At 37.2% G+C, this 15,259-nt stretch overlaps 1 long non-coding RNA gene across 1 annotated transcript; it reads left to right on the forward strand.

The window, feature by feature from the left end:
- Positions 1-12,421: 12,421 nt before the first annotated feature.
- Positions 12,422-14,912, forward strand: LOC135718111 (uncharacterized). Its single transcript, XR_010520553.1, has 3 exons — positions 12,422-12,494; positions 14,267-14,323; positions 14,413-14,912. It is a non-coding gene; the product is annotated as an uncharacterized lncRNA (long non-coding RNA).
- Positions 14,913-15,259: the final 347 nt, after the last annotated feature.

Below are 15,259 nucleotides of genomic sequence, written 5' to 3' on the forward strand. Positions count from 1 at the left end.
GGGTATGAATGGCCACCCTATGTAGAAATGAGCAAGTGACTTACAGTTTGCTTCCATCAGATTTGCAGAATTCTGGGCGGTCTTTGTGGTAATTATAGTCCATCGCTGCAAGGAGCATCCTGGCCTCAAAGACAGGAGGGCTAAATGCTGTGCACTTGCTAGCGTACATTAAAATATGGTTCTGGAAGGACTCCAGATCAGAAGTGGACCTGTGGGAGGTGGATGACAGGTGACATTTTGTAGGATTTTGAAAATCACTTTTTAGTTACATTATGTGTACATTCTCATTAAATTACCTAAAGTTTAGGTATTTGTGGACCTCATTTAGCCACCGCTTGTTTCTAACGATGCTCTTCAGGGCCTTGTGTGCCCTGGAGCCTCGCTCAAGCCACTGTTGAGTTCCACCAGATTCTAAGTCTGCATTCTGGCAGGCTCCCAGCACCCAACTGTGTTCATTTGTCACATGATTTAGGAGCCCAAGCCATAGCTCCTAGACATAATATAAAAATATAATGTACAGACAAAAACAAGCATGCACATTGTACATAATTCATTACTAATGATGATGCTGTTTGTAAGTACTGTAATTTAAAGGGATAGTTCACCCAAAAATGAAAATTCTGTCATCATGTACTCATCATTTAAATGTATGAATTTCTTTTTTCTCACGAACACAAAAGAAGATATTTTAAGGAATGATGGTAAACGCACAGCATATGGTGTCCATTGACTTCCATAGTATGATTGAAAAATATGATGGAATTTTATAAGTACACCTACTTTGTGCTTACCATCATTTATCAAACTATCTTCATAATTTATCACAATACTTACATTTGTATATGCAAATAACGAATTAAGAATCATTTTTACCGAGGTAACATTAGTTTACTGTCTCAATCACGTTTCACATTTCTAAATTACGTTTCACATTGCGTCTCAGCATAATGACAGAGAAACGGGCTCTAATCAAGCATTGCCTCCTCCATATGCGCTAACGTAACGTAACAATGCACAAACATGCATAACTTTGTTCGACTGTCGTGGACATAAATTTATATACATTTCTTACATACTGTTTCTTTAACACAAAGTTGACACAACCAGGGAAAAAAATAGCAAGCAATAAGTCAAGGGTCAAGAGTCCAACTAAAACAAACACTAATCACAATAATGGTGACTTAAAATGAAACAAAACATTAACATCTAAACCTAATAAGTGAATTGTGTTTTCTACAGCAATATATTTACTGAACATTCAGAAATAATGTTTTATAAAATAGTAAAATGCAATGTTTCTCTATCATTTACACAACAATCAAACAAGTCAATATAATAAACAGTTGTTGTTTTAAACATTGTGTGAAAATTAAAACATGACAGTGTCATAACGTTTAAAAATGGTAAAATGTAACATTCCTCTAACGTCAGACAACACAAAAACGTTCTTAGAACGTCAAGAAAACTGGACCCTTTTTACGTATTTTAGCTTGGCCCTAATCCTTGGTACTGATATATCAAATATTGTGTTGTGTTATATTGATTAATGTATTTTATCATGTGCTGTGTGAAATTGTAATATAACAATTAGCAGCCATGTGAAAGCAAAAAGGTTAAAGGATGAAAGTAATATTGATTATAATTCATTTTGCCATCTTGTGTTGTAAGTTCTGAATATGGTGCGTCAAATTTTATATTCAAGTTAAGCATCTGAGACTCTAAATGAATTCAAAAATGACAATTAATTCTGTGAAAGCAAAACCATAGAATTATTCATGTTGTTAATTGAAAAGTACACCTACCTGTTCCTGGTTATTAAAAAAGGAAATAAAGATCTGCTTTCTCTAATCATATTCACAGTCACGAACTCGACTCTTCCTTATCGAGGTCCGTAACAGTTGCAGTGCTGGCTGTTCTCCTGGCCATTTTGGCGAGCCTGATGCTACAGCCTCCAGCAGCTCTTTGGTTTGAAGCTCTGTGGCCTTACGTAGGGCTGAGGCACCACGGACCGCCTACTGTGTGATGCTGGTGCAAGGTCACTGCAGTCTTGATTATCATGTAAAAGACGTTTGGAAAGAAACAGAACTCAGATTTTGAGCGCCACCTTCTCTATGTGACCATTTCTTCATGGTTAGGAGAACTGGAGATGCCAAGAGGTAAGGCATGGACAGCTTGGAGCTTTGTCTAAAAAATGCTGGGTTGTTTTTAACCCAGGGGATGGTTAACTATTGGACAGAACACATTGCTGGGTTAAAATGCATCCTGGCCAGGATTTTGGGTGCGTCTTCCACTTCGTATTTGACGACTGCATACGGCATAGTGGATTATTATTATTATTACAGAAAAGCAACAGTTACATTTTAAGGTAAGAATGAAACTACCATTGTATGTCTTATGTTTTTAACTGAATGGTGAATGTGGTCGTCAAATATGACTTCCGGAAGACGCACCGAAATCCTGGCCAGGACGTGCCCGGGAAGAAAGGCAAGTACTGTATGGTCACCCTATTTTAACCCAACTGCTAGGCTGTTTCAGCATGGTTTATTTACAGTAACCCTGCAGTTATTTGGGTCATTTTAACCCAGCAATGTGTTCTGTCCAATAGTGACCCAGCCCTTGGGTTAAAAACAACCCAGCATTATAGAGTACTGTTGTGTCGACTTTTCTTTTAGTTTTTTCTAATGCATCAGTGTATTTTTTTGGTGGTTTTGAGTATTGAGATGCCATTTAAAAAATAGTTTTGTTAAGTTATTTTAGTTCTACTGCTGAAAATATTTGTTTTTTTGAAATTATTAATTGTTACAAACCATATGATTGTGTATGTTTCACTTGGCACGATAAAAGAAACTGATGTTATTTTGTAGTATTGGAGTAAATTGTGTACAGTTGGTGGAAATGTGGCAACAACATGATTTCCTCTATAATGTTTCCTCTAAAACCTACCACAACCGGACAGACAAGAAAAAAAGAGCTGGGGAGAAATCGCCTTGGTTTTAAACATACCGGGTAACAGCTATATATAGGGAAAAGCGGGTTGGTTGGCACACTTTTCACTCTGTCGTATTTCTCAGTCATTTTATATGTTAAAAAAGTGGAACCAGTAACAACAGTAAGGTTAAAGGATTAGTCCGTTTTCATAAAACATTTTTACACATAATGTACTTACCCCCATGTCATCCAAGATCTGTATGCCTTTCTTTCTTCAGTCGAAAAGAAATTAGGTTTTTTGAGAAAAATATTCCAAGATTTTTATCCATATAGTGGACTTGATTGGACCCCAATGATTTGAAGTTTAAAATTGCAGTTTAAGTGCAGCTTTAAAGGGCTTTAAACGATCTTAACTGAGGCATTAGGGTCTTATTTAACGAAACATCCACATTTACGAAAATAAAAGAAAATTAATGTGTACTTTATAACGGCAACTTTGCATCTTGCCGTTGCCGAGCGATGCGCGTTCACGACCTTACGCATTACGTAATGACGTCCAAAGGTTACGCTTGACGTATGCGCGAACTACCGCTAACCTTAGTGTTTACAATTGTTGAGAAGTACCGTTCAGAAGTTGAGTAACAGAAAAGTACAACAACGATGTCGGAGGATTTATTTGAAGTAAGAGATGAAAATGACATGGAGTTTTTCGCTGTACCATACCTTTTTGAGCCAGAGTACACAGACGATGAAATCAGACAGATGGAGGAGACTGCAACGGCGACACGATTATCTCAAGCCATAGTCAGACGAAGATCAAACGAGACGTGGTGGTGTACCTGTAATAAGTGCCAACCAATGCCAACGGAGCAAGAATGCCAATGCTGTCACGAATGGACCGTATCTATGCCACCGTTAGAACGAATCAGCGAGTCAGCCGGTGCGACGTCTGTTTCAAGCTGCATCACGGAACACAATGGTTTTTCGGCGTTACTGAACAACACTGTTTTGGAAGTGTTTTTCCGTTTGCCCCGAATAAACTGGAGACGCCGTCCGAGGCCACAAGGACCTGGCAGCACCCTAACAGCAGAGTAAGTATCCCGTTTTGTGTGATTACTACATGTTTGACTGAACTTACACATCAACTGGACACATTTCTTTTAATCTAGTCAATACAGGCTGGTGGCGTAAAGGTTGGTTCTTGAGTGGATGCTGAAAGATGAGAGATTAGGAAGAGGAAACAGGAAGATTCTTCCATCTTGTGTTGTTAGTGCCATTAGGCATTCTTACCCATCTCCATCAGGACATTATGTGGGCTTCAGGGAAGCAGAAGATGCTTTTGATCTTTTGTAAGCATCTAACTGTAGTTTTATCATCATCATATTCTGTAATTTACTGTTGTATATACACTGTGAACTTTTTTGTTGTCTTACATGTACATTTACATAGTAGAATAAAAAAACATTGAGAGAACTACAGTCGTTGTTGATCTGTAAATGCATTTAATAGTACTTTTGTAGTTTACTGTTGGTATGGACTGAATATTTACACTAAAACAAAAATATTTTTACCAAAGGTACATTTCATTTTCCCTCAATAACAAAAACCCTGTAACAAAACACATAAAAACAGTAACAATAACATTTTACATTGGACCCCTTCCAAATCTTGATACGCGCTTTGCAATTACGTCCTGCTTGTCAGGCCTTGGTTTTAGGGCTATGTTCTGTGGCAATGCAGCTTGACTTAAAGGCGCTCTAAGCGAATAATGTGCGACGTCACTTCCTGTTGATGTTTGAACTGTTTTCAAACAGACAGAGCGTAGCTAACTCCTCCCCCTCCCCCTCCCTTCCGTGCTTTCATGAACGCGCCCAACCCCCACCCCCAAATCCTTCTTGTCGTTTATTGGCTGGAATACTTTGTTTTGTTTTGTGCTGGCTAGGTTTGGCCATTTGTTGATATGGCCGTTTGTGAAGCCTGGGCTGTCTACAGAGATCGCGTTTTTTTACAGTTTGATCAGGAGACAGGCAGCAAGCAGATAGTGAGGAGATGTTTCCGGTATGTAACAAAAAATGTTTTATGGTCTAAAACGCTTCAATTCGCTTAGAGCACCTTTAAATGAGAAGAACTGTCCTTAAAAACAATGCTGGGGTTCTGTCGCCGCAGTAGAACTTTCTCAAGCAGAGTCTCTCTGAAGTTTTGAGTGGTGTGTTTGTAAATCACTTTGGCAATCCATTCTTTGGTATGTTTTGGGTAGACAATGTTGTACCGAGGTACTCCTATAAAATAACAAATCAAACAAAGCATAATCCATTATACTACCTGTATTGATCATATCAGAACTACTGAACTTTCCATTTTGTTTCTCGTGTTTATGTACTCAAATCTATTGTCATGATCTAACATTGCGAGTAATTTTTTAAATAATTATGCACAGTATGTTGTTTCCTGCTCACCAGTAATTGTTGCGGCTTGCTGACGACCTACATTTTCATTATGGTCAAGGACAGCTAGCTGTGTTCTTGCAACCATGGAAGTGTAGTGAAAGTGGAGGCTCTTTGAGCAGTACTTCAGCAAGGCAGAATGGAACACCTCAAGTTCTCCTATAAACACAAGGAAAACATGATGATCAGGTGTACCTACACTAACAATAGTCATCATTGTGTACAAACAGTAAAAGGTTCTATATGTGTGTGTGCGCGTGCGTGCGTACGTATGTACGTACATATGTATGTATGTATATGTATATATGTATGTATGTATGTATGTATACACACACACACATTCTGGTTTCCATGTTTTGTGGGGACATTCCATAGACGTAATGCATTTTATACTGTACAAACTGTATATTCTATTCCCCTTACCTGCCCCATTCCCTAACCCCAACCATCACAAAAACCTTTCTTGTACCTTAGATTTTCAATAAACATCATCTTGTTTGATTTATAAGCTTGTTTCCTCATGGGGACATCAAAATGTCCCCACAAGGTCACAAAAACACTGGTATTCCTATCTTTGTGGGGACAATTGGTCCCCACAACGTGATAATTACCAGGTACACACACACACACACACACACACATATACATATACATAATATATATGCATACCTGTATATACACACATATATACATAGACCCTTTTACTGTTTGTACACAATAATGACGTGGCAGCGTATGCGTGTGCATTTAGCCAACGGAAGTATTGCAAGAATCAGCAGTGACGCAACACAGAAAGTTATTTTAAAAGGTTGACTTTATCAACTTTTTCAACACAGCTACCAGATCCGTGTCCTATAGGGGAGTGGATAGAAGACGTTAGCAGATGGCTAAAAATAAAGTTGCCAGATACATATATACGTATATTAGTATATTATATTAGTGCAACCAAACGCAACAAGCAGACATTTTGATGCTCTGAAACCGTTTTAATAAACTTTCTGAGTTGCTAACAAATTAGAACCAATGGGGAATAAAACCACCTCACCTTGCCTAAATGCGTGCAGGCTATTTGATCATGTGACCTGTAAAAGGGTCTATATGACTGACTTACCAGTGTGTTTAAAAAGAGCCGTCTGCCTCAAATCATTTAGAAGCCTTTTATCCAGGACAAGGCCTTCTAGTGTGCGGTAGGCGTGTGATTCTTTCTGAAGCCATTTCTTTTTCCGTTGCTGTTCAGGATTGAGATCGGTGTGGTCACATTTTTTCGTATTTCCTTCTTCAATCCAACTGTGCACACCTACTATGTGATAAAGAATGGACTTCCACTTCACTAGCAACTCCTGTATCATTACATAAATACAGAAACATTGAAAATTGTAATAATAATAATAGAACTACAAACATTGGTAAATAGTTGTGGTTCATCAACCCCACTATTTTAAACATTTTCAAGAACAACATGTAGGTGTTAAATATAAACTAAATGTATGTGCCAAAGATAAGTTTGCATAGAAATGAATCTATAAAACAAACAATGTGTATATAAAAAATTATGTTATGTTTTTTCCCTACAATCTTATTTTAAATGTGAAGTTCTTTAGCATGTATTAAACAATCAAATGTCACAATCAAACATTATCAATTTGACCCCAAACATTAAAAGTGTTGCTAAAATTTAAACAGGAGGGTTAACAACAAAAAATAAACATGCTAATTGTATCTAGTAATGGTTCAGGGACTGAAATGATTGAAGACTCGAATATAACATGACTACAATATGAAAGCTAAGCAATTGCAGCTATATATTAGTATAACATTGAAGAACTTACATTTGGGTCACCTCCACAAGTGCCACAGGAATACCATAAATGATTGCAAATACTGCGTATCCATGGCTGTAGCTCCTGATTGTCTTTGTGTCTTGAAATGGACAGCAACTTTTTGAAAAATCCTAAAGAAAGGTATTTGTAATTTTAAAACTCTGATCATGCAGGGAGAATAGACACCAAATCTAACGCTTTCCCCACCATTGACAAGTTATCTTGTTAATTAAGAGAAAATGCTTCAGTGCCAATGACGAGTTAATACTGCAATGCATATTTCTGCTACCATCCACTAGATGGCACTTCTATTCAACTTATAAAACACTACTTATACATCTATAAATCCAAAAGCAAGAAATACTCAATGTACTGTATGTTTTGATCACAACTCTGAATCTGATCTCTAACTAAAGTCCTTGACAAAAATGCAATGATCTCAGCTTTTCTTCAAAATTGGTATTTGTTTTAAAAAACCTACCCATATTTGATATGGAAGGCATTAAAGTTTTGTGAAAATCAAAAAAAAAAAAAAATGCTGGTGCTTGCTGGCAACTGTGTAAAAAATGCTGGCGGGGACTAATTTTAATAATTCACAGATTATTGTAGCAATTTGATGGTACATGCAAACAAAATATTTTCATCTAGCTTAATAAACTTTGTACTATGCAACTTTTTCAACAAACTATGATACATTCATATTTAGAAATTTTCGGCTATTAATTTTTTGTAATACAGTTACCTTTGACTACATGCCAGATGTCAAATTCGTGGTGAATGTTCGGATATTCCACACGCATAATCTTTCTAATAGATGGCGATCTGTCTGTTGTCAGCACATCTATTTGGATTCCTTGCTCAAGTAGTTTGTCAACACCTCTCCTGAAGCCTATAGGCTCCATGGCCACAGAACTGGATGCTTCAGAAACCTGACAATGAAAACCATGAAAGACGACCAAGGTGAAAATGACATATTTTGCTATGTGCTCTCTGCATTTAACTGTGCATGAACATAAGCACTACAAGTCATGAACACACACCCAAAGCACTGAGCAATGGGAATCAATGGGGTACATGTGGCTTGCTCAAGGGCATTTAAATTACAATCTGCCAGCCGTGAGACTCAAACCAGGAACTCTGGTTACATGACGACTCTCTTACCTCAACGCTATGACTGCCTAGTGGTTAAGTAAGGAATAATTGACAAAAGCAGTTGAATTAAAAGGAAATAATGCACACACAAGTTGCATCGTGCCGTTACACCGCACATGTCTATTATTTTCAAATAATTCAAAGGACCCGAGTCAATTATTACGTTATACCATGGTTACCACAGACATTGATCTGGTGGTTATTTTAAAGGGGTCATTTTATTAATTTTTTAAGATGTAAAATAAGTATTTGGTGTCCCTAGCGTACATATGTGAAGTTTTAGCTCAAGATAACAAACTTAAAATTTCCACTTTGTAGGTGCAAGCTAAAATGTGTCGTTTTGGGGTATGTCCTTTAAAATGCACATGAGCTGTTGAAACGCAAACACTGATCACAATGATGGTAGTTTGTTGGTGTTAAAACTTAATTGTGCTGTCAATTATCTGTTCTCTCTCTCTTTTTCTATGCAGACCTGTGGTATAAGGTGTGAATTATCATTATTGTTATACACACTATTAAGTGGTTAGAAAGTCGGACTCGTAACCCAAAGTTCGCAAGTTGGTAGTCTCACAGCAGGTGGGTTATGACTGTGGTGCCCTTGAGCAAAGCACCTTAACCCCAGTTGCCCTCCGGGTGCTGTAGTGATAGTGGTCCACTGTTCTGGGTGTGTATGTGTGTTCACTACCCACTGGGTTAAATGCAGAGGTCACATTTCAAGTATGCATTACCATAAATTGACAATTACTTTCAATTCTGCACTTCACTTAAAATACTAAAGACTTACTATGATTACTTTTAATTTATTACATATGACATAAAATGTGTGTCATGTAAACTGACCTGCACCAACTCAAAGTGCACAATCTTGTCTGTTTTGTCATCCATTAGAGTAAGTGTTATATTTGGCCGAAAAACCAGGGCTGAAAGAAACACAAATACAAAACATTTCATAAGTGTTACTTGCAATTGTCCCAAAATATAATAAAATAAAATAATTTGTTAATTTACTTGCCTGTCTGACCTCCCATCCCCTGACAAATGAACTGGATTACAGAGTTCATTTTGCACATGCAAGTCATTAATTATGGGTTTCTGTTGTTCTTCATATTCTTCATTAATAATTGGTATAAGGTAAGAAGTTCCGAATTTCATAGAAAGTAGATTTCTTTGGTAATTGCAGGTGGAGTATAGAGGCCCAATCGTTGATGTCAGTATATGTTGCTCCAGTGACTAGTGTGCTTGCAGAAACAAGAAGGTTATTAACAGGCATTCCTCTAACATCAGCGCAAGAACTCCACTGTCCCTTGTGTTTATTTTCACATTCCCAGTGAACACGGAGTAGACTTCCTACTGTTGCTTTTCTGATTTTTGTTATTAGTGAGCCACATTCTTGACATCTTTTGAAAAGCTCCATGACATTAGGCTCGTTGACAATCCATTTTGTTGCTTTCCAATTAATTTCATATTCATCATCATCATCTGAGCTTGGGGATGAAGTTGATGTTGAACTCAGGGGCTGAAAGCTAATATCTTCTTCGTCCGATGGTGGATCAATCGACTGCATGCTTACACTTAGCTCCAAACTGTCTTCATATTGTTCTGTAGTCTGTTCTGGTTGAATATACATGGTAGGCTGTGAAATCAAATGGATTAATGTCAGTAACTGAATATAAAATAGTTATGTTAAAACACCTAGGGGCGGTTTCCCAGACAGGGCTTAGGCCTAGTCTTAAATGTTAGCGTTGTCTTGATCGCAAACAATTTGCTTTGACATATCTTACAATTTATTAGTGCGAGTTTTGTGTCTCAAGATGCACACCAGTAATGTTAATTTATAAATGCTTTAAAAATGACTTAAATATCCCAATTTAACTAAGGCCTAGTCCTGTTTTAAGATAAGCACTGCCCGGAAAACACTAGTCCTAAACTAAAATAAATGTAAGAGCTCAGCTGTCCAAACTGAAAACAACTTGCATTGACATATCTTAAATGCACTTTGTTTTGCCTCAAAATGCACACAAGTAATGTTTTATGTAAGGCATGTTTGTTAATTCATAATTAATTCATAATTAAACTAAAGCCTAATCCTGGCATAGGCTAATCCATGTCCAGGAACCATGTCTTATAGTATATGTAACCCAGTATACATGTGCATTTTTAAGGATAAAACACATCAAAATATTTAAATACTTGTAATTGTAATTCACAAACGTTGGTACTTACAGAAAGTTGGGAGCGTATTGGAGGCAGAGCATAATATGTACCAGATGTTGACGTATTTGTATGCTTTCGAGCAGATTCTGGACTTGTGAGCACTAAAAGTTTCAAATGAGCGTCTGAAAACTGTGTGGTCGTAGTTTCTGGACCAGGGTTGTGTTGTTTTACTGGTGTTGACTGTGGAACATCAGCAAAAAAAGTTCTGTTTCCTCGCAAATAAGCTCCGCTTTATTCTGTGTTGCAAGGGACTCTTGACTTTCATGAGACGGATACTAAGGAGTTAAAGAAACATAATTTAATACGTTTTTAATAATAGGAAGACATTTCTAATAAATAAAAATGGCCACGTTTTGAAGCACATTGACGAAAAGCACGAATAATGACAGCAGGGCCAAGCTCAAATCGCGGCAGTGGCACCTCGTGTTGGCACTTCCGGCATCTGACTCATCTTGAGGCAGCTGGTGTTGGCACTTCCGGCATCTTGAGGCAGCTAGTGGTGGCACCTCCGGCATCTTGAGGCAGCTAGTGGTGGCACCTCCGGCATCTTGAGGCAGCTAGTGGTGGCACCTCCGGCATCTTGAGGCAGCTAGTGTTGGCACTTCCGGCATCTTGAAGCAGCTAGTGGTGGCACCTCCGGCATCTTGAGGCAGCTAGTGTTGGCACTTCCGGCATCTTGAGGCAGCTAGTGGTGGCACCTCCGGCATCTTGAGGCAGCTAGTGTTGGCACTTCCGGCATCTGACTCATCTTGAGGCAGCTAGTGGTGGCACCGTGACTTTTTGAGGGAGCTGACAGTTTTTGTGTCATTAATTTATACTTATATTATCGGATATTTATACTAGAAGCCGATTTTTGTGTATACTGACACTTGATCCGTGCGCTTGTTATGCAGTTTGCTGTTAAATTGAGATATCCAGCTGCAGCCTCGCAGCGCCACCCACATGAATCAGAGCGCTCGTTTCAGAGACATAACAGCATGGCGGAGAACACGGTCAGTTGTTTATACTATTTCTGTAATTATGTTGGTTATTATCGTAAACGAAAACTATCACGAAAACTGAAACTATTAGTGAAAAAACATTTTCGTTAACTGAAATAAAATAAAAACGAAGGTTTCTAAAAAAAACTAAAACTAAACTATAACTATAATGTGGACCTGTAAAACTAACTAAAACTAACTAAAATTTAGGAAAACAAAACTTGCGTTTTCGTTTTTTAAATGTTATTGGATCAGCAGTTGAACACGGAGTCACCCATATTACCGGATCATAAGCAAATGAGCAGATGTTGCTGAATCATTAATGACCAATAGGTGGCAGTCTATTAGAACTCCTGACCTGCACAGCAGCGTCACGTGATGTGTATGACGCTGTCAGGGCCATAGATATGAATAAAGGCTAGATGGCTCAAGGCGGAGTCAGCTGTGTCGTCACTTGGCGGCCATCTTAGGTCAGTGCTGCCATAGTGCTGCTCCCTGCTGCTGTGGACGGAAGGTGAGTGACATACGCCAACTAAAATGCTCGTAACTTGCTGAATTCTTGACGGATTTACAAACGGTTTGGTGTGTTACAAACCTTATTAACGTGGCTATGATTTGTGCTGATGCCGATGTTTAAATTGTAATTTTTCACAAGTATGCAGTTAAATAGCCGCATCCCTGACGTTTATGACACACCAATCCGTTTGAAAATCGGTTGAAAATTGAGCAAAATATAGTTATTTCAGCACTACATGCACAATAGACTTTAATGTTATAACTGGACGAGCGGTCCTGTCCTAAGATGGCCGCCGTGTGACGTCGTCGGGTCCCATTGGCTCTCAGCGCCGGTAAGCCATCTAGCCTTTATACATATCTATGGTCAGGGCACTGGATCCCTGCCCCCGAGCCAACAGTTCGGTTCAGAAAACATCATCTTGTTGCTAACGGCTAGTTTAGTAAGACAATTTGTTTCTGCTGCCAAACCGTTACAATAACTGAAAAAGGCTTAATTATCTCTACACGGAAGCATTAATACGTTAAATATGGCTGAAAACGCTAACACCAACCACTTGCTTGGCAGTGTTAGCTGACGCTTTTTGGTTGCTATGATACAGAATGTCCGCTTAACTAATCTGAAACTATTATATGCCTTTGCGGATAATCAACAAATAATATTATATATTAATATTTAGTCAACAAATAAGCATTTTATGTTAGTACAGCGATCTCTTCTGGTACAGAAATGGACACTCATAGGCAGAACATTAAACTTTGCATTGATTTTCAGTTGTTGTGCACAGACATAAGTTTGTACAAGTAAGATGTGCTGAAATAAATTTACTGTGCTGAAATAAACATATGCTGGGTTGTTCCAATGCAATGCTGGGTTGTTTTAACTCATGTTTGTGTTAACAACCCAGCATATGATTATTTATAACCAAACATGTATATTTATACATGTATATTATATTTACCCAAATAACACAACAGAATTTAGAGTGTTGGTTGGTGTGGTATTTGTCCCGGCCTTTGATTGATAGTACTAAATAAACAAAACTTTTTTTAAATCCTCTTATTCTCATCGTATTTTCAACATTTCCAGATTTGGCAAGGTGTATGTACACAACCATGATATTATGCTAAAGACTAAAACTATACTAAAACTAAATAAAAACTAAAAGTAATGATTTTTGAAAAATAGAAACGAAATCAAAACTATTTATGCACCACTAAAAATAAGTAAGGGATAATCCACGGCCAGCCATGCATTAAAGGGTTTTAATGCACGACGTAGAGGCGAAGAACCACCCGACGCGTAGCGGAGGGTGGTTGCCTCTGCGAAGTGCATTAAAACCCTTTAATGCATGGCTAGCCGTGGATTATCCCGCTTATACCTTGGTTATTTGCCAAGTTAAAGCTGTAATTAATGTTTACAGTGTAATTTTAACCGACAGGTAAAAAATGACGGTCATCTTCTTAAGTTAAGGCTCGCACTCCGTCCGCTTTAAATAAAGTAGTGCCATTGTATTGCATTTATTTAAATGAATTATCATATTTATTTAAATTCATTAAATAATTTATGAATGACAGCCAACACTGACAGTGACAAGGCAATCTTTATTTGAACTAATCATTTATTTAAATGAATTATTTAAAGTGTGAAATAAAACCGACGTCTCTAACCACGATTACTATATAAGGACACATTACATTTATTGAAATGGATTAAATTAAATGAAAACAAAAATCAAACAGTTGGAAATCTCTCTCTCGCTCTCTCTCCAAGTGTAACTGTGTTACTATGGTTACCAATGTTTATAGTAGTGGATTAATTTCTAACTTTAATCAAACTGACTGGAACTACCTGTGCGTTAAATGATTTTAATGCACACCTTCCAGCCAATCAGAATCGAGTATTTAAACAGACCATGGTATAACTAAAACTAAACTGAAATAAAATAACACATTACAAAACGAAATAAAAATAAAAACTAATATTTTTTTAAAAACTATAATAACCCTGTACAGTTAAATTAATTGCAGTATGTCATCTAAGTAAACGTAAATGCGTGGTTTAAATAGGCTTTATTTTTTCGATATTACTTTTTTTATTTACTGCAGTTGTAATTCAAATATTTATTTCTTTAAGTGTGTTTATCGTAGGCTACGTTAATCTAGAGTACTAACTGTTTACTTTGTCATGGAATTTTCATTTAATCCCTCGTAGGAACATGTTGAACTTCCTACAGGAAGGGAACTTCAACAGTGTACAAGCTGCAATGAGGTATTTATCAGTATTACAATTTATGGCTGCAAATATTAACTTTAAATGGAATATAAACATTTTATTTTTCTTACTATTTTCTAATGAAGGAGCTTCCAATAATAAAGGACATGAGGATGGCTTTAAAATGGATAAACGCCAACAGGCATTTGTTCAAGGGCCCCGTGAAGAAACCTTCATTCCTAAAAATGGATGAGGAGCAGAAGAAAATGGCCCTGAACGAATTGAAAGAGCAGTTGGAAGGCTGTAGGGAGCACTTTTCCTTTTGTTTTTCATTTCAGGAAGACATGGAGTCTTTTCTGTGTGAAGTTAGGGACATAATGGGACTACAAGTTAATTGTTATTTTTAGTTTTTAAAATCTTAATTTGTCTATTATTGTTTATTTTGGTATTATACATGTCGTTAAGTTTAAAATTAAATTGTAGTTCTGTTTTTTTTTTTTGTGCAGGAATAAGTGGTACTTTGTGAACACAAAAAGGGTTTATCTGTGGCACTGCTGTGAAGAGCCTTTTGTAGCCCATTTATTTTTAGGAGTGTAGTTTTTCCACAGTGTAGTATGTAGTTGAAATTCTAAAAAATAAAGGATATTTGAAATTTAAACATTATGCTCTGTGTCTAAGTATTTATTACAAAATTAGCATTAAGTAGATTTGGTATTCACGACCAGTTCCGGTAGACTTAGTAACATATGGCTAAAACATTGCTAATTTATTTAAACAATATTTTAAAACCAAGTACCACTTTCTCACTAATCTGACAGTATTGCATTTCTGTTGTCTACCGGTAGGTGGCACCAAGGACAAACGTGAAACACCGCCTTTGGCTTTCACTAATTGTGCGCCCTGCGATTTGTTGGTTGTCAATTGTTTTGTTCGCAGATTAAACGGAGTCATACAGATTTGAAAAGACAAGAAGGTGGATAAATTATGAAATAT

This window comes from Paramisgurnus dabryanus, chromosome 11, assembly GCF_030506205.2.
Source record: "Paramisgurnus dabryanus chromosome 11, PD_genome_1.1, whole genome shotgun sequence".
Classification (NCBI taxonomy): domain Eukaryota; kingdom Metazoa; phylum Chordata; class Actinopteri; order Cypriniformes; family Cobitidae; genus Paramisgurnus; species Paramisgurnus dabryanus.